The sequence below is a fragment of the Nomascus leucogenys genome, chromosome 21 (assembly GCF_006542625.1).
Source record: "Nomascus leucogenys isolate Asia chromosome 21, Asia_NLE_v1, whole genome shotgun sequence".
NCBI classification, from domain to species: Eukaryota; Metazoa; Chordata; class Mammalia; order Primates; family Hylobatidae; genus Nomascus; species Nomascus leucogenys.
This window is the reverse complement of record NC_044401.1, coordinates 74823355-74842639: the sequence shown is the minus strand read 5'-3', so window position 1 is coordinate 74842639 and position 19285 is coordinate 74823355. Positions and strand designations below refer to the sequence as shown.

General features: G+C 41.4%; 1 protein-coding gene and 1 pseudogene across 11 annotated transcripts in view; one reads left to right on the top strand and one right to left on the bottom strand.

The window, feature by feature from the left end:
• The window catches only part of MAGI1 (membrane associated guanylate kinase, WW and PDZ domain containing 1), a 679526-nt gene that overhangs the window by 322026 nt on the left and 338215 nt on the right, over window positions 1-19285 (bottom strand). The window lies entirely within an intron of this gene.
• LOC100590449 lies at window positions 5473-6648 on the top strand (annotated as a pseudogene).

Below are 19285 nucleotides of genomic sequence, written 5' to 3'. Positions count from 1 at the left end.
TAGATGATACAAAAGCAGAGCAAGCTCATAGCAAGATGTTTAATAAGAGTTTTGGCTTTTTTTGGTTTTTTGGGTTTCTTTATTAATTAAAAGATGAGGTCTCGCTAGGTTGCCCAGGCCGGTCTTGAACTTGTGACTTCAAGCTATCCTCCCACCTCAGCCTCCTGAATAGCTAGGATTAAACACACCTGCTACTTTGTCCAGCTGAGTTTGGCAGGTTTAAGGGGGCAAAAAATAACATCATTCACATCCACAATTTTAACTTCTAGGGTTAGCTTTTAGGGTACTCAGAGGAAAAAAGAAAAAATTCCCTGGAAAAGAGGAATTTATTTCCTTTAGTAAAACAAAAACCCGTCTGGAGAGAAACCTAGAAAATGAATCCAAGATTCAAAAGTAACATCACAGGTGGCCATGCAAAGCCAGAAAAGGAGACCCAGTAACAACAAGCAGCCCAGCCCTTGACTAGCAAAAATACTCCTTTCAAAGAAGGAAGTGGGAGGAATCACTCTGCCCAGTTTTAAGGCTCATCATTTAACCACAGTAATCAAGACTGTGGTACTGGCAAAGGGAAAGAGACCTAGATCAAGGGAAGAAGAATGTAGAACCCAGAAATAGACCTAAAATATGCCTAACTGATTCTTGACAGAAGTTCAAAAAGCATTCAGCGAAGGAAGGATATAGTCTTTCAACAAATGGAGCTACAGCAAGTGGCCATTCACAGGCCAAGAACGGAGCACTGACCTGCCTCTCACACTTTACACTAAGTCAGTTGTGACCTTTATCTCTCACACCACATTTATTTGGCATGGCTCATGCACTTAAATCTAAAATGTAAAACTATACAACTTTTAGGAAGAAACTTAAGAAAAAAATCTTTAGGATATAGGGCCAGAGAAAAACTTACTAGGCATGACACCAAAAGTGTGATCCACTCAAGGAAAATTGAATCTAATCAAAATTTAAAACTTTCACTCTGTGAAAGCCCACATGAAGAGAATGAAAAAGAACAGTAACAGGCAGAACACAGAGGATTTTCAGGGCAGTGAAAATATTGTGTATGACAGCGGTCCCCAAACTTTTTGGCACCAGGGACCAGTTTCATGGAAGATAATTTTTCCAATGGATGGGGACAGGGGAGGCGATGGTTTCGGGATGAAACTGTTCCACCTCAGATCATTAGGCATTAGATTCTCATAAAGAGTGCACATCCTAGATCCCCCACATGCACAGTTCACAGTAAGGTTCACACTTTTATGAGAATCTAATGTCAACGATGATCTGACAGAAGGCACAGCTCAGGGAGTCATGCTTGCTTGCTGCTGCTCACCTCCAGCTGTGCAGCCCAGTTCCTAACAGGCCACAGACCAGTACCGGTGTGTGGCCTGGGGGATGGGGACCCCTGGTATACAATGGTGGATACATGTCATTATGAATTTATCTAAACCCATAGAGCTATGTGATTTATGTCATCAAGAGGTAACCCTAATGTACACAATGGATTTTAGGTGATAATGATGTGTCAGTGTAGGTTCTCCAACTGTAATGAAAGCATCACTCTCATGGGGGATGTTGATAATGTGGGAGGCTGTGCACGTATGGGGGTAGGGAGTATATGGGATACCTGCAGACATGTCTCTAAATTTTGCTGTGAACCTAAAACTGCTCTAAAAAAATAAAGCCTTATTAAAAAAAAAAAAGAAAAAAAAAGACAAGCTATAGGCTGAGAGAAAATACATGCAAATCACATAGGTGACAAAGAACAAGTATCTAGAACCTATAAAGAATTCTCCAAAGTCAATATTGAAAAAACAGATAAACCAATTAGAAAATGGGCAAAAGACCTGAAAAAACATCTGACTGAATAGGATATATATATATATATATGGCAAGCACATGAAAAGATGCTCAACATCATTCAGCATTAGGAAAGTGCAAATTTAAACCACAATGAGAGCACTTCACACCTATCAGAATGGATGAAATGAAAATAGTGACACCACCAAATGCTGGCAAGGATGTGAAAAATCTGGATTATGCTCATACTGCTGGTGAGATGTAAAATAGTATAGCCACTCTGGCAAGTAGTTTCATAAGAAAACTCACAGTCACGTAACTGCAGCACTTTGGAAGGCCAAGGAAGGCAGATCGCTTGAGCCCAGGAGTTCGATACCAGCCTGGGCAACCTAGAGACAGCCCATCTCTACAAAAAAAAAAAAAAAAATTTAATTATCCAGGATGGATGGCGTACACCTGTAGTCCCAGCTACTCAGGAGGCTGGGGCAGGAGGACTGCTTGAGCCCAGAAATCTGAGGCTACAGTGAGCTATGATCATGTCGCTGGATTCCAGCCTGAGCAATAGAGACTATCTCAAAAAAAAAAAAAAAAAAAAACTAAATATTCAACGAACAATTGTACACTTGGACATTTATCCCAGAAAAAGGAAAATTTAAATTAAAAAAACAACTACAACCACCACCTGTATGCCAGCGTTCATAACAGCTTTATGTGTAGTAACTAAAAACTAGAATTAGCCAAGATGCCAAGATGTCCTTCAACAGGTAAGTGGTTAAACTGTGGTATACACATACCATGAAATACTACTCGGCAATAAAGATTATATTTTCCATTAATATAAAATTTCTGATATGACCAAGTTTCAGAAATTGAAGACAGATTAGTGGTTGTCAGGAGTTGAAGGGGGCCAAGGGAGAGATGGGTGTGGCTATAGAAGGGATTTTGGTGGTATTAGCACTGATCAATATCTTGACTGTGGTTGTAGATATATGAACCTACATGGGTGATAAAATTGTGTATACATCTAAATACACATATATGCACAAATAAGTATAAGTAAAACTGGGGAAATCTGATTACACTTGGTAGGATTTTTTTAGTTTTGTTTTTTGAGACAGTCCTCCTCTGTCACCCAGGCAAGAGCGCAATGCCATGATCTCAGCTCACTGTAGCCTCAACCTCCCAGGCTCAAGCAATCCACTAACCTCAGCTTCTCAAGCATTTGGGACCACGGGTACATGCCACCACACCTGGCTAATTTTTCTTTTTTTTGGTAGAGATGAGATTTTGCTATGTTGCTCAGGCTGGTCTCGAACTCCTGGGCTCAAGTGATCCACCAGAATCAGCCTTCCAAAGTGCTAGGATTACAGGCATGAGCCATCATGTTTGGCCCGAAAGACTGTATTAATGTCAATATCCTGATTGCAATATTATACTATAGTTTTGGAAAATTATACCACTGGAGGAAACCAAACTAAGTGTAGAAGGGCTCTCACTGTATTATTTCATAAAACTGCCTATGAATCCACAATTATCTCAAAATTTTCCATTAATAAAAAAGTGCTGAAAATTAGTACCATTAAGATGCATACTGCATAACAGAAGTGAAAATACCAGCATATAAAAGTAGTGAAACTATTCTAATTTTGTTAAAATGTGAGCACATGCTTGTATATTTCTTCATTAAAAAAAAAAAAGATTAGGAGAAAATTCCAGTTAATACTTATCATTTCTGGGTGGTAGAATTACACATAGCTTTGTTTGCATTTTAACTTTTTCCTCAAATTTTAAACTTAGTTTTCAAACAGCCTCTAATGAATATATCATTTTCACATTCCAGTGTTATAAAAACTGTTTGATATCAAAAGCGGAAAAATCCATCTCATATATATTTTGTATTACACACAACGTCGAAGAATGTAGCTTGTCTAGGGACTAAAATATTTTCAGTTAAGAAACTATCTGAGGTGGTCATGTTAATTTAGAAGTAGCAAATAAATACACCTTTTGATTCAATCAATAAAACTCACCCTACATATTGCTATTTTCATTCAATCATTTCCATCAGTTTCTATTTTAGTAAAAATAAGGCTTTCAGGAAAACTACAAAGTACAAATGAACTTCAGAGGACTATGTTGGTCTGAATAACTGCTCTCTTGCCTTTTTAGTCCTGGAAGAATACCAGTGGTCTCTGACACTCAAGGGCTACTGAGAGAGACAGAAACTAAGCTGGAAAAACACAATTTAGTCTGTGGTTACTAGGAAGTTAGACACGTTTTTTTTCCCCTGAAAATTATCTCCATTTGCTTCAGATTCTTCACAGGCCTCCACTTAACACCCTCTCGCAGCACGGTGCAAAACAAATCTGTCAGCTGCAAATATGGCCATAGAAACTTTTTCCCCAATTGCTAGGGAAACAAAGTGAACAGCAGAAAAAACACCTCCGGCAAGACTGTACGGCTCTGCTGTCATGTTCTGTGCAATAACTGTGACTCTTTACTTGATTTTCTTTGGCCCCTGGCTCTGGGGACAATTTGTTTGAACAAACTAAGAGCAGTCGTATCACACCTATGAGTCATCTTATGGCCTGTTCCCATTCATTGGCCTTTGGGTTTGGGGGTTCTCCATAGATGGTATCTCTCCTCTGGGCATTTTGGAAATCTGTAGGGTGTTTGGTATTTTTTTGTTTGTTTTGTTTTTGGCAGAGTCTCGCTGTCACCAGGTGGAGTGCAGTGACACGATCTCGGCTCACTGCAACTTCCGCCTCCTGGATTCAAGCGATTCTCCTGCCTCAGCCTTCCAAGTAGCTGGGACTGCAGGCACACACCACCACACCCGGCTAATTTTTTTTATTTTTAGTAGAGACAGGTTTTCACTGTGTTAGCCAGGATGGTCTCGATCTCCTGACCTCATGATACTCCCACCTCGGCCTCCCAAAGTGCTGGGATTACAGGCATGAGCCACCGCGCCCGGCCCTGTAGGGTGTTTTCTAAATGCAGAGAGGAGGGGGATTGTTGCAGCAACTGGACACCAAAACTGGGATTTAACAGGCAGAATCTCTCAATGAATTGTGCTATGGCATGCATGACTTAGGACTGTCTCAGTGGACAGGAAGTGAAATGCCAAGCATCTGAGCCAAGGACCTTCCTTCGTTTCACATAAAAATAAATGCACAGTATGTTTTTTATAGTTTTAATACACATCACACACTAAACCATGCAAATTTAGAGGAAACTGCTACTTTTTCTTTGTAACTTTACTAAGAGTTATCATTTTGGAATATTGAATCTCCAACAGCAAGGTCGTTTCTGGTTTACAGTAGCCCATTCGATGAATCTGTAGCAGTTGCTTTTATAGCTGAAACATTCACAGTGATTCTACGTATAGGTGCAAGCATCTCACTACTTCATTAAGTCCTACAAAGTCTTGCTATTCAAAATGTGGTCGCGGAACAGCAGTACTGACAACACTTGGAAGTTAATTAGAAATGAAGAATCTCCAGGCACGGCGGCATGCACCTGAAATCCAAGCTACCTTGAGAGGCTGAGGCAGGAGGACCGCATGAGCCCAGGAGTTTAAGACCAGCCTGAATAACACAGCAAGATCATTGTCTCAAGATTTTAAAAGAGAGGGGGGCAGGGGAGGAAGGGGTCATTGATGCGGCTTCCATTTGGAATTTAAGGCACCATGAAGAGTGACAACGGTCATGGTTGTGGTGGACACTTGGGCCCCAAAAGAGGCTCAGGAGGAGAGCTCAGGCCCTCTGCACCACATATCCCATTCGATTTCTATTTGTGTGAAATGGCCTTCCCCTGGGTCAAGCCAACACCTGATGCAACTTCCTTCAGTGAGGCCTTCCTGAAGAGCAATCAGGACCCAGCTCCTGATTCTGCTGAGCAGGCCACTTACCTTTCCCTGGGGACAACAATAAACAATGTGATTGACAATCTGTGGCTCCAGGGACATCTGAAGTGCAAATTGAAGAAGTTGGATAGGTGAGATCCTATAAAAAGAGAACAGTCACTACAGGCCACAGTGCAGCTGCCCCGCTGGTAATACACAAGATTCTGCCAAGGCTGGAAGCTGTTGCTGCCCTGGGAAACAAGTCGGGGGAAGCCTGAGAGCACAGGATCCTTCTGAAGTTTTCACCATGCCGACCAAGCCGACGAAACTCAGTTGGAAATCAGTTCTTCCGATGCTACAGTGAAGACTGTCATTACAACAGTGCCACCCAATCTTCCAAAACTGGACCCAGAACTCCATTTGGATATCAAGGTATTGCAGGGTGCCTTAGCAGCCATTCGGCATGCCCACTGGTTCAAGGAAAATGGTTCTGAGTTCACAGTTAAAAAGTTATCATCAAACTACTGAAGGACTTGAGGGTTTCGTTTTCCTGGCTTTGCCCCTCACACCCTGGTTCCTAGGCCTAGTGAGTCATTATGTTGTGGTAACCCCAACAGACAGCCTTTTGCCCTAAACACTGCACACAGGTGTTGCTTGCAGATTCTGGGTGCAGGACTGTTCCTGCCAGGGTCCAGGGGTATCACTGACCCCTGTGAGAGTGGCAACTTCAGAGTACACACAGTCATGACCCTAGAACAGCAGGACATAGTCTGCTACACAGCCCAGACTCTGGTCTGAATCCTCTCACATGGTGGCTTTAGGAAGATCCTTGGCCAGGAGGGGTGATGCCAGCCATCTTACTTCTGAAATATCTACCTGGGATGGAGTGACACTAACACCTTTAGAAAAGGCTTACAGGAGTCATTAGAGAAAAAGGAAAGGAGGAAGAAGAGAAGACAGAAGAACCACCTCAAGGAGAGGAAGAAGAAAGCATGGAAACTCAACAATGACCTTCCCTTCACTCCCTTTCCTACCCAAGGGGGAAGACTGAGGCTTAAGCTAGGTGCTACTGTGCTTTATAAGGTGACAGACATTTCCCTGGGGTAGGGAAGATAGCAGGAAGGGAAATAAACTCTACAGAAGTGTCATTCCACTGGGTTTTGACATTGGCTTAGCAGCCAATATCAAATGTTGGTATCCTTCTTCATTATAGATGAATGGCATTATGACCTATGCCATACATCTACAATGAAGGAGGATACCAACATATTTTCCTAATATTCTAGAATCCCCACCTCCTGAAAACCCCTCTCTTAACTAATACTTCACAGGATGCATTATCTATTCATCTCATATTAGGATAATAAAGGGAACACATTAAAAATATTTATTCCAAATCAGAGAGGCACTGACTTGAGAACTACTGACTAAGAAACTATCGATGCTGCTAGCTCTGTTTGTACCTTTATTTTTCTACACTATCCCTACTCTGGAAAAACAGACTGCAAGAGAAGCAAATGTAAATTTTCCTTGACTATGATTTTTGTGCCCCAAACTGTCCTCACTGAGGCAATGTGATGTTACGTCATTAAATCTGGCATCTAATGCAACTCGACACTCACAAATGGAAACATCTGGAAACACACAGTCCCTCTGAAACCCAGATATCAGTCTCTTCAAGGGAAAACAAATGCTCCAGGAGCACTTCCCTTGAACGGTCTTTTTACTTGATAAAGCATTCCACCTTACTGCCTCTCACGAGGAAATATGCCTTAGCTTTTATCAAAGTAAGTTCTGTTTTGAACCAAAATAAAGACAAGTTTGGATTTCCCCAGGATACAATAAAACAGACCTGAGTTCCATGTTCCTAACTGCTCAATTCTACCAAAGTGTCCCACCAGCAGCTCAAATACACTTCACCTTCAAATTCGCACTCAGTATCTTCTTTCCTAAACCTACATTTTGTCCTTTGCTCCCTATTTCAGTTAATGACCCAAAGTAAATAAAAATAAAAAACCACTCCAATCTCCTAGTTCTACAATAATAAAATATCCTTCAGAATTAACTGTGTGCCAGGTCACAGTGACATCAAGGCAAAAGACACACCATCCCCCTAGTGGAGAAGCCCACAGACACGGAAAACTCCTGGTCTGGTTACAGTTACATCGTCTGGAATATTCAAAGTCATCTTGGAATCTTCCCTCTCAATTGCTTCCCATAGGGAAACGTCAGGACCTGTTAACTTTATTTTTGTGCCAAGTGTCCATTTATTTACTCCATCAGCAACTAGTCATCTAACTAACCTAATTAGCTGCAACTTAACTAACTAGAAGGTCAATTAACTGAAATCTTTTTAATTCAGTTCACAGGAAAAAAGGTTTTTCACAAGCCAGCAAGCTAAGGGCAAGTATATGGGATACCTGTCATTTTTACCCGCCAGGCATACATTTCTGCTGCTTCAGGCCACAGCACCTCTATTTTCTTCTGGGGATCTGTATCCCGTGCCCCTTCCCCCGCTCAGCACATGTTGTTTCAATGAGGTTGACCCTACTCCTTGGCACAAGAGCTGCATACAATCCAGCTCTGCCTACCACAGCAATAGCAGCGGCTGGAAGGAAAGGACTCACTGGGCCCAAATCAGCCAATGCGACTTAAATCAGGGACTTTGTTGGAAGGATAGGAAATAAAGGTTTAATTTCCACTGCAAATGTAGAGTAGACTACATGGAGTCTATTTGCTTACACAGGCAAATATCCTCCTTGAGAATCAAATGAATACAGAGGAAGAGAAAAACCAAGGGACAGAGAAGGGCTGAGTCCTGGTGACACACTCTTAGCTTAAAAACCCCACTCCTGATACACTGTCACACTGTTATTGCTGTAGCTAGTTGGAGTTGGCTTTCTGACACTTTCAAAGAAAGTCTTAACAGAAATGTTTTAAAATGCTTTTTTAAAAAATGCTGAATTTTTTTAGTGAAAAACAACACTAAATATACAACTTTTTTTTTCTTTTTCTTTTTCTTTTTTTTTTTTTTTTTTTGAGACACATTCGTGCTATGTCACTCAGGCTGGAGTGCAGTGTCACAATCTCAATTCACTACAACCTCCACCTCCTGGGTTCAAGCGATTCTCATGCCTCAGCCTCCCAAGTAGTTGCCACCATGCCCAGCTCATCTGTATTTTTATTTATTTATTTATTTATTTATTTTTAAGTAGAGACAGGGTTTCAGCATGTTGCCCAGGCTGGTTATGTACTCCTGACCTCAAGTGATCCACCTGCCTCAGCCTCCCAATGTGCTGGGATTACAGGCATGAGCAACCACGCCCAGCCTAGATCTACATTTTAACCGCTATAATAGTCTATGTTAAAAACTGGTATTTTGAATGATGCCTATGAAATACCATGATATAATACTATGATATTTTGAGCAGTAAAAGAAATTCTGACCAATATGCCCCACTTACCAAACTAGCAAAATGTGCACCTAATTTTAGACTATCCAGAGTGACTATCCTGAGAGTATTTCTCAGGACACTGGTGCCTTAAGAAAAAAGGGGTTTTGGGCTGGGCGTGGTGGCTCAGGCCTGTAATCCAACATTTTGGGAGATGGAGGCAGGCGGATCACGAGGTCAGGAGATCGAGACCATCCTGGCTAACATGGTGAAACCCCGTCTCTACTAAAAATACAAAAAAATCAGCCGGGCGTGTTGGCATGCACCTGTAGTCCCACCTACATGGGAGGCTGAGGCAGGAGAATGGTGTGAACCTGGGAGGGGGAGCTTGCAGTGAGCCGAGATCGCGTCACTGCACTCCAGCCTGGGCGACAGAGCGAGACTCCATCTCAAAAAAGAAGAAAGAAAAGAAAAGAAAGGAGAGGAGGGGAGGAGAGGAGAGGAGAGGAGAGGAGAGGAGAGGAGAGGAGAGGAGAGGAAAGAGGAGAAGAGGAGGAAAGAAGGAGGAAAGGAAGGAAGGAAGGAAGGAAGGAAGGAAGGAAGGAAGGAAGGAAGGAAAGAAAAGAAGGAAAGAAAAGAAAGAAAGAAAGAAAGAAAGAAAGAAAGAAAGAAAGAAAGAAAGAAAGAAAGAAAGAAAGAAAGAAAGGGAAAAGGGGGTTTCAGACCAAATGTATGTGGCAAAGTCTGCATACCACAGCCCCCTCTTGGAAAGTCAAAATGTTATGAAATTAATAGCAAAAACCGGAATTACTTTTGCACCAACCTAAATACATTGACACATTACGGGCTCTGTAATAGTCTACACTGAGAAATCTGTTTTCCTTCTTTGACCACATAACTTCCTCTTATAATTATTAGCAAGTGTAAACTTTTAGCAGAACATTATGTTCAGGAAAACACTGAACTCAAAGGCCCACCAGCTCCACCTTAAACAAAGTCCTATTCTAATCTACTGCTGTATTGAGAAAAATGAAAAATCCTTGAATTTCCAAATCTAACAGAATTTAAATCTCACTACCTCAGCGTATCTCAAAATAATATAGTTCCAGAAGTTACACTGTCAGCATCATAGTACATTTATCAATTTCGTATTTGAGACTGCTATGGTATGTTTACATCTGAGCAAGAAGAAAAAGGTATGGCTAACTGGACTGAAATCATTCCAGGAAAATAAGTGCTTAAACCAGTTCCAACCTCATTAGCTTCTCCCAAAAGCTAAAATCCTCCTTAATGCAACCAAATAGCCATTATTAAATCAAAATCCAAAGTGCTACATTTCAGAACAGAATAAAATTCAAGTTGTAGTTAATTACTCCAAAGTCAAAATTTAAATATTCTGTATTTGTGATTGAATTACAAGACTCTAACACTACTTGAGCTAAATCAAGTAGAAAAGGATAGGTATATGAGACCTTTTTAAAAAAAAATTGTGATCTGGACATTCCTAGATCAGATGTTCTAACAGCACAGTGAGACACAGAACTCAAGGAATAAGCATCATTGAGAACTCTCAATGTTAGAACATGCGATACAAATCCATGTTTTAAATGTTTCAATGGTCAACAAAGACAGATATCGTTTATTCATTGATTCATTCTTGCTTGTTAGCACATATGAATTCATTTAGCAGATATTCGCTGATGGCATACTCTGGGTTAACAACTATACTAGGTGACAGGGACAGAGCCTCCCCTCATGTTATTGGTGGAACTGTGCCTCCCTGCCAACAAAACTCGTATGTTGAAGTCCTAGCCCTGAGTCCCTCACAAAAAGCCTACAGTGGCTTTGACTTACCCTACATAGTCTTATACAATTCATATATCCCTGTGAGATAGCCAGTGCCATCATCAACATCATCATCATCACCACCCCCATTTTGTACTTAAGGAGGCTACTATGGTTTGAATGTATCCCAAAAGTTCACGTACTGGAATCTTGTCCCACAGTGCAGCTGTGTTGAAAGGTGGGACCTTTGGTAAGTGATTGGGTCATGAGGGCTCTGTCCTCATGAATGAATGAATGAATGAATGAATGGATTATCGAAGGAGTGGGTGAGTCGTCACGACACTGAGTCTGTTACAAAAACCAGTTTGGCTGTCTCTTGTGAGCCCCCTTGCCATGTTATGTCCTGAGCCACTTTGGGACTGCAGAGAGTCCTCACAAACAAGAAGATATTCATCAAATGTGGTCCTAGACCTTGGCCTTCCCAACCTCCAGGATTGTAAGAAATACTGCTTTTTTGAGACAGGGTCTTGCTCTGTTGCCCAGACTGGATTACAATGGCACAATCACAGCTCACTGCAGCCTTGACCTCCTGGGCTCAAGTGATCCTCCCACCTCAGCCTCTTGAGTAGCTAGGACCTATCATAGGCATGAGACACCATGCTTGGCTATTTTTATTTTTTAAAAAAATTTTTATACAGATGGGGTCTTCCTATGTTGCCCAGGCTTGTCTGGAACTCCCAAGTTCAACCAATCCTCCCGCCTCAGCCTCCCAAAGTGATGGGATTATGGGTGTGAATCACTGCATCTGGACACATAATAAATTTCTTTTCTTTATAAATTACCCAGTCTCAGGGATTCAGTTATAGCAACAGAAAACAGCCTAAGACAGAGGTTAACACTTGAAAAGGTTGAAAAACTTTCCTAAGATCATGTAACCTTTAAATGCAGAGCTAGGACTTGGACCCTTGTCCACAGTGCCCCCATACAACCGGGTTCCAAGGCACCTGGAGCATAAAATATAGCGGAAGAATTGGCCATGTTTCTAAGAAGGCCAAGTGAGATTCTACAGACACTGGAAACTTGAAAAAGTGAGGGAAATGCCCACAATCATAATTTCCTGAAGGAGCTTTAACGCCTTATTTGAAAAGTCTACTGTCCTCTCACCAAAGAGGAATCCAGGTTAGCCTCTTTGGAGAGACCAAAGGCGGCCTGATCCAAGAAGACCAGCAGATGGTGAATTTTGACAGGATATCCATATTCAGAACAGTTTTTTTTTGTCTTTTGTTTGTTTGTTTGTTTTTGGAGATGGAGTCTTGCTCTGTCACCCAGGCTGGAGTGCAGTGGCACGATCTTGGCTCAATGCAACCTCTGCCTCCCGGATTCAAATGATTCTCCTGCCTCAGCCCCCGAGCAGCTGGGATTACAGGCGCGGACCATCATGCCCAGCAAATTTTTGTATTTTAGTAGAGATGGGGTTTCACCATGTTGGCCAGGCTGGTCTCAAACTCCTGACCTCAGGTGATCCACTCACCTTGACCTCCCGAAGTGCTAGGATTATAGACATGAGCCACCATGCCCAGAACACTTTCTTAAAGGAGGACCCAAAAAATGAGTAAAATATACAGACAGGTTTTTTTTTAATCAGCAGAAAATCAATAAGGATGAAAATTGGAGCTATAAAATGGAGCCAGATAACTAACTAAACAAACAGAAAATAAGAGGCATTGAGAATCAGACTTCCTACATTCTGTAATATACTCAAACCCCTTAAAAAAAAAAGTTATATCTAAGCCATAGCAGCTATGTTTATTACTTTTATATAAATACTTAATAACGGTCATACATTGCACTAAGCAGTGTGCCTTGAGCAAATCACTTAAAGTTTCCATGCCATGGTTTAATCTATAGGACCAGCATCTACCCCACCTGTCTGTTGTGGGGATTAACTAAAATGGTGTACATAATGTGCTTTGGAATATGCCTGGCAGGTAGTAAGTGATAAAAAAAATATGAACTGTTCTCATCACCACCACCTGGGGTTCAACCTTCTAAGGAGGATTTCTTCAACTCCATTTTTCAGATGAGTAAATTGAACCTTAATAAACCATCCTCAGGGGTCAGAGAACAAAAAGGACTTAATCAGGACAGTTCTGGCAACACCAAAAGTTGATTCCATCAAAGCCTTCAGCTCATCCCCCGCCATACCTGGAAATAGCTACAATGTGCTGCAAATAGTAGTGCCCAGATATTTCCGCCTAACTGTACTCCTGTGACTAACCCGTGAGCTGCACTACTCAAAGCAAGGTCCTCTAATGCATAATAAAACAAACGTACTAAAAGGCAGAAATCTATTAATTACAACCAAAGACTTCCACAACAAAATACTGCAATTACTACTCACTACCTGGCTGGCTGTCTCTTTGAACAGGCTGAGATAATTGGTTTTCTTTATATTTTATTTTTCCTACTGAATTACTTTTTGTGTGTGTAGGTATTAGCCGCTACTACATTCAGGTACAAAATGTGAAATTTCTTTTGCATATAAGGCTACTCGTGCTCAAGGGAATATTTAGTAAATTAGATGGGCATTTATTACCAAAAATTATGCAGGAAGGAAAGGGAAGAAGGTCCCCAAATTAATAATCTTATTAATACACAAATGCCATGTGAAATCCATTCTCTTCTACTCCCCTGAACAATTCTCTTTAACAGAGATAACTGATAAGGTGGAAAAAAGAGGGTCAGAGAGAACTGAATTCAAGGAAGAAAGACAAAAATGGGAAAATGAGTAGAGGATAAGAGATGTATTTTAGGTGAGAGACTGTTGGGACAAAGTTCAGGCCTGATTCAGGCATCACCCCCATTAAATAATAGATGTTGGCAATCTTGTCCCAGGGAGATAAGACTTGCAGAGTTCACCTTATGGAAGCAGATCCTAAGGATACATGTGAACCAAGGGAAAACAGAAGGAGGTCCTGGATATCCTCCCCTTCAGTCCTCCTAGCTGCGGGGACCTTGGAACTTGTACCTGCTCCCTCTGCTTAGACTGCCCATTCCCTGTTCCTGAAAGGGCCAACTCCTTATTTTCCAGGTCTCAATCACATCCCTTTTCTTCCCAGGACATATGATCTGAAATTATCAAGTTCATCCATTTACAGACTTGCTTTTTTTATGTTCAATAGGTATTGCTGGGGGATGAATGAATCTACAGTAGACGCCTAGACCTCTTTTAAGGAGAGATAAGACACTGGAAAGCCATTTGATACTTGAATTGTTGGAAAAGAAATAAAAAGACTTCATTTGCTGTGCAGATTCCAAGGGCTCTCAGTTCCAGCTGCAGGCCATGTCGGGAAGTCGTCCCAGTCAACATCCAGGACAATGGGAAAGGCCTATGTGGTTGATTTGTGATGTGTGCCATGAGTGTAGCCACCAATATTTGTGCTTTACTCACTCTTTACTCATCCTGCATCACCTAGGATACTTCCCTTGTTGCTACCCTCCACAAGCAGCCAGAATGACCCTCCCAAAGGTAAGGCAGACACTATCACAACACTTCCCAAAAGCCTCCAACGGCTCCTCTTCTCACTCAAGATAAAATCCAATGGCCAGTCACCGTCCATCTCCCTTCCCACCAAATGGGTTCCAGCTTCACTGGCGTCTTTACTATTCTACAAATACAGTGAGCTCACTCCTGCCTCCCTATCTTAAAAGCATTTTCCTCCATCAGAAACATCCCCCTCCCCTAACTTTCTGCAGGTACCTATTCAAGTCACCTTATCAAGGAGGCCTTCCCTGCTCACCCTATGTAAAGAAACCCTCTGTCTCCATCACTTTCTGCCATTTCATTTAGCTTTAGTCTTCTTTATAACATCTTCCACTTGAGATACATTTTTTAATTATCTGTTTCCTTCGTTCACCCTTTGTAGCCCCCCATCCAATACCTTTATATTGGATTTTATCCAATATAAATATAAAGGAATTTTATCCTTTATATTCTTGGGGCATCTCTAACACTTAGAACAGTAGTTGATCACATAAGGAGCCCCCATTAAATATTTGTTGAATGAATAAATAAATGTATTCCCCACTTATAATTAAAATAATTAAAATGAATAAGGCCATTTTCATCTAAAGAATAGCTTAACTGCCCATAAAAATACATGTCCATGAGCTTCATGTTTTGTTTCCCTCCTGCCAGATACCAAAACCAGAATTTCCTAACATTTGTGGCAATAAAATAAAATACACATTTGGATTCTTAACAAAAATTAATGTATCTCACCATAGCATACATATAATAAAGAAACAAGAATAGGGGAAAAGCCAAACCCTTATAAATTTTCCCTAAAGGAGTGATTCTCATAATGTGATCCCTGGACTCAGCATCAGAAGCCCCGAGCACTTGCTAGAAATGCAAATTCTTAGGCCTTGCCCCAGACCTACTGAATCAAAAACTCTGAAGGTAGCTTACGCCCCAGAAATCTGTGTTCTCACAAACCCTCCAAAGCACACTCAAGTTTGAAAACTACTGCCCTAAAGAAAAACGTGAGATTTTAGAAACTGATTTTTAACTACGTACAATTTTGACATTTTTGGTTTGTACATTAAAATATGACATTCCTTATAAGATGGTTGAGATAGCCTCTAAGGAATCAATAGCAGGGTGGGCGCAGGGGCTCATGTCTGCAATTCCAGCATTTTGGGAGGCTGAGGCGGGCGGATCACGAGGTCAGGAGTTCAAGACCAGCCTGGCCAACATAGTGAAATCTGGCCTCTACTAAAAATACAAAAATTAGCTGGGTATGGTGGTGCATTCCTGTAATCCCAGCTACTCAGGAGGCTGAGGCAGGAGAATTGCTTGAACCGGGACCCAGGAGGCGGAGGTCACAGTGAGTGGAGATCACACCACTGGGCACTCCAGCCTGGGCCACTGAGCGAGACTCCGTCTCAAAATAAATAAATAAATAAATAAATAAAATAATAATATATAGCAAATTTCATTCTACCATTCGACCAAATTATAATTTTGAATAATAATCATATATGAATTGATCTAATGTTTTAAATATTTTCCTAAAATCAAGCTTTCTATTCCATGGCTGCCCTGGATCTACTTATAAATAAAACTGAACAACCACATCTGATTTCATCCTAATGTTGTGATTTTTTCGGGTAGCAGTTCTGATAATTAGTAGGGATCAACAAATTAAAAAATGACTGTAACACGTCATATAAGAAACCCTTAAAGGATAGAAAATGTGAATCTCTAACAGCCTCACATCCAAAAATTTGACCAAACGTCTTTACCTGAAGCTGTTTCTTTAATTGCTTCTAATGAAGTCGATGCATGTGTTAATTAAATATTAAGTGCAAATGTGAGTACTTCTAAGAGGAAGTACAGCTCTTCAGGTCACCAACATACTCCTTACACCCACCAATCCTTTAGAACATGAGGGCTGGGACCCCCAAATCACTCATTCAACCGCCCCTTTTTAACACACTGCGGCCACCATCAGGGGGCTCATTACCAACTTGGAGACACAAAAATTATGTCCACAATATAGCTTAAGGGCAGTTCCTAAAAACAGGTTTACCAATATTAATAGCTGGCCTTGCACTAAGTGTTATTCACATATTATTTAATTTTCACAATAGTTCTGTAAGGTTTTCATGTATCCCCAGTTTACTAATGAAAAAACTGCTGTACCAATAGATTATCTAAAATTCTCATAAAAGAAAAGCTCAAACTTGATTCCAAGTAGCTTTTTTCTCGAGACAGAGTCTTACTCTGGTCGCCCAGGCTGGAGTGCAATGGCGTGATCTTGGCTCACTGCAACCTCCACGTCCTGGGTCAAGCGATTCTCCTGCTTCAGCCTCCCGAGTAGCTAGGATTACAAGCATGCACCGCCACACTCAGCTAATTTTTGTATTTTTGGTAGAGACAGGGTTTCGCCATGTTGGCCAGGCTGGTCTCGAACTCCTGACCTCAAGTGATCCGCCCGCCTCGACCTCCCAAAATGCTAGGACAGCCGTAAGTCACCACGCCCAGTCCCAAGTAGCTTTTAATGCAAGGTTCATTTTTCTTTTTTTTTTTTTTTTTCCTGTCACACATATGGCTCCCTTGAGCTTCCAAGACAGACCCCAAATAAAGGCACTTTTATTATAGGACTGAAAAAGATGTGACTAGGAAGGGCTTGAATAAGAATTTCATTTGCCAAGAAATGGTCTCTGGTAGACTCAGATTTTTCCCTTTTTTCTTCCTTGATGCTCAGAATCACAGCTGTACATTCCTAACAAAAAGATACATGAATCAGAGACAGCCAATATGAGCAAAAGAATAAAATAGAAGAGAAAATAGTAAGAAATGGCTGCACTGGTAGCCGTGATAAAATTTTAATTTGAACATTTTCTGAGAACAGATTTTAGCTTATCAAGCGCTATGCAAATTATATGCAAATCCCACACAATGCCTGCATATATTCCCCAACGCTTGTTTTTTTTTTGTTTTTTTTTTTTTGTTTTTTTTTTTTGCTCTCCCTAGGATGTGGCCCTCAGGAAATCTACCCCCTTGGCTCAGCACTCTGGATGGAACATTTGCTATACCGAAGATGACAAATCTGAAGGTTTCTGATCAGTATTCAGTACCTATGTTTACGAGCGAGCCCACTGGTCCCCCATAATAGCAGCATTAAATCCAAATGTCAAGAGGAATTTATATACATATATTTTTTAAGTGCCAGCTTATAAGGCCTCACCCTAGTTACAGGCAATCTTTAGCCACCCTGCATCTTTAAAAATCAGCGCACAAACCCAACAAACCACCTCTTGAATGTAGTCATTAGGCAGAAAGAGTTTCCACAGTGGAACCCAATACTGCCATAACCTTTAGTGTCAATGTTGTAATTCATCACGGGACCATGTGCAGGCTGCCCCAGGAGACATCTCTCACATGGCAGAGGTGACACACATGGCAGTAAGGTGTCAATTTTACAATATAAATGCAGAATCCAGGCCAGAAGCTATTAACTAGTCTTGCTAGCCTCCTCTCACTTTCTAGAATTAATTACCAAGCCCTCTCCTACCTTGGCCTTTTTGCTTGTTCTTTAAATGCTCTTGACTCTTCTACACGCCTTTGCATCCTTCAGGGCACAGCCTTAAAGCTCCCTTCTCTGAGAGGCCTTCCTTAGCTAAAGAAGATAACCCGATTATTTTCTGTCAGGCCACCTGTATATGTACTACAACCACTGGTACTTATTTTATTTGTTTTACTTACTTATCTCTTTCAGAATCTGAACTCTTTGAAAGCAGGGACCCTGTCCATCTTGGCAACCAGGATATTCCTAAAGCCTTAATGCACACTTATCAAATAAATAAATAAATAAATAAGCAGCTCCTCCTTTTTATTTCCACTCCCAAAAGCTTGGGCTAAGCATATGGTGGTGAGATACTGTCTTCCTTAGATCTCTGAGATGCAGGACTACCCCCTGCTGAGAATGATGGAAGGTACCCGCCTTCATAGAATACTTGCAAGCAGAATCTGCAGCAGAGACACTGGGAAGACGGGCTGGGAGAGGCAGCCCACCCTCCACGTTCAGGAGCACCATGCTGCACTTGACAATCTGCCTCATTTGGCCTTCAAGGCATGATGCACATCTCCCTACTGTTTTGGCAGGGGGTGGCTGGCTTTCGGTCTTTGCTGCTGTATGTGTGCTTCCTGACTACTGAACCAGAAGATGAGCAAATCTGACAACTGCTCCAATGCCGAGTGACTTTAACTAGAGTAATGAACACCACGAGGGCATCTGCTGGATGCAGGGGTAGGGTGTAAGTGAGGATCCATAACTGGCCAGTCAATTATCTATTCAAATGCTAGCAAGATTGCCCTGGACAACTTTTCTCCCTGATTAGAATAAAGACCCAATAAAAAACTTGTCTAAGAATATTTAAATATACTCCAGGTGCCCTTTCTCGTTTCATTAGATGCACTGCCCTTAGGCAATTCTACCCAAGCCCAAGGCTTCACTTGCTCTTTCTCTGCTGAGATATCTTCCAGCCAGGACCTTTCTTCCTGAGCTCCTCCCAGAAATCCAGTTGCCTCTTGGACACTGCTACTTGGATATCTTGCAGTCATCTCAGACTCAAAATGTGCAAAACTTGCCTAAGGTCACGCTGATAGAAAGTGGCAGGCTAATTTATAGTTTAGATGACACCAAATAATATACACAGGCTTCCCAGTGTGCCCAGATGCCTCCAACTCATTGATGGGGATGCCTGTGGGAGAGTAGGAGGGAGAGTGCCACTGTACCAACTTGCTTGGGTAAATGAACCTCAGGAAAATGAGTTCTAGATTAGTAACAGCAATGAAGATGTCAATAAAATGCTACCTAACCTCCCATTAACCCTAGGAACTGTTAACATCAGTGTTAGCTAGGGATTTCTCAGACACGGATGGGCTTAAAGTTGATTCAAG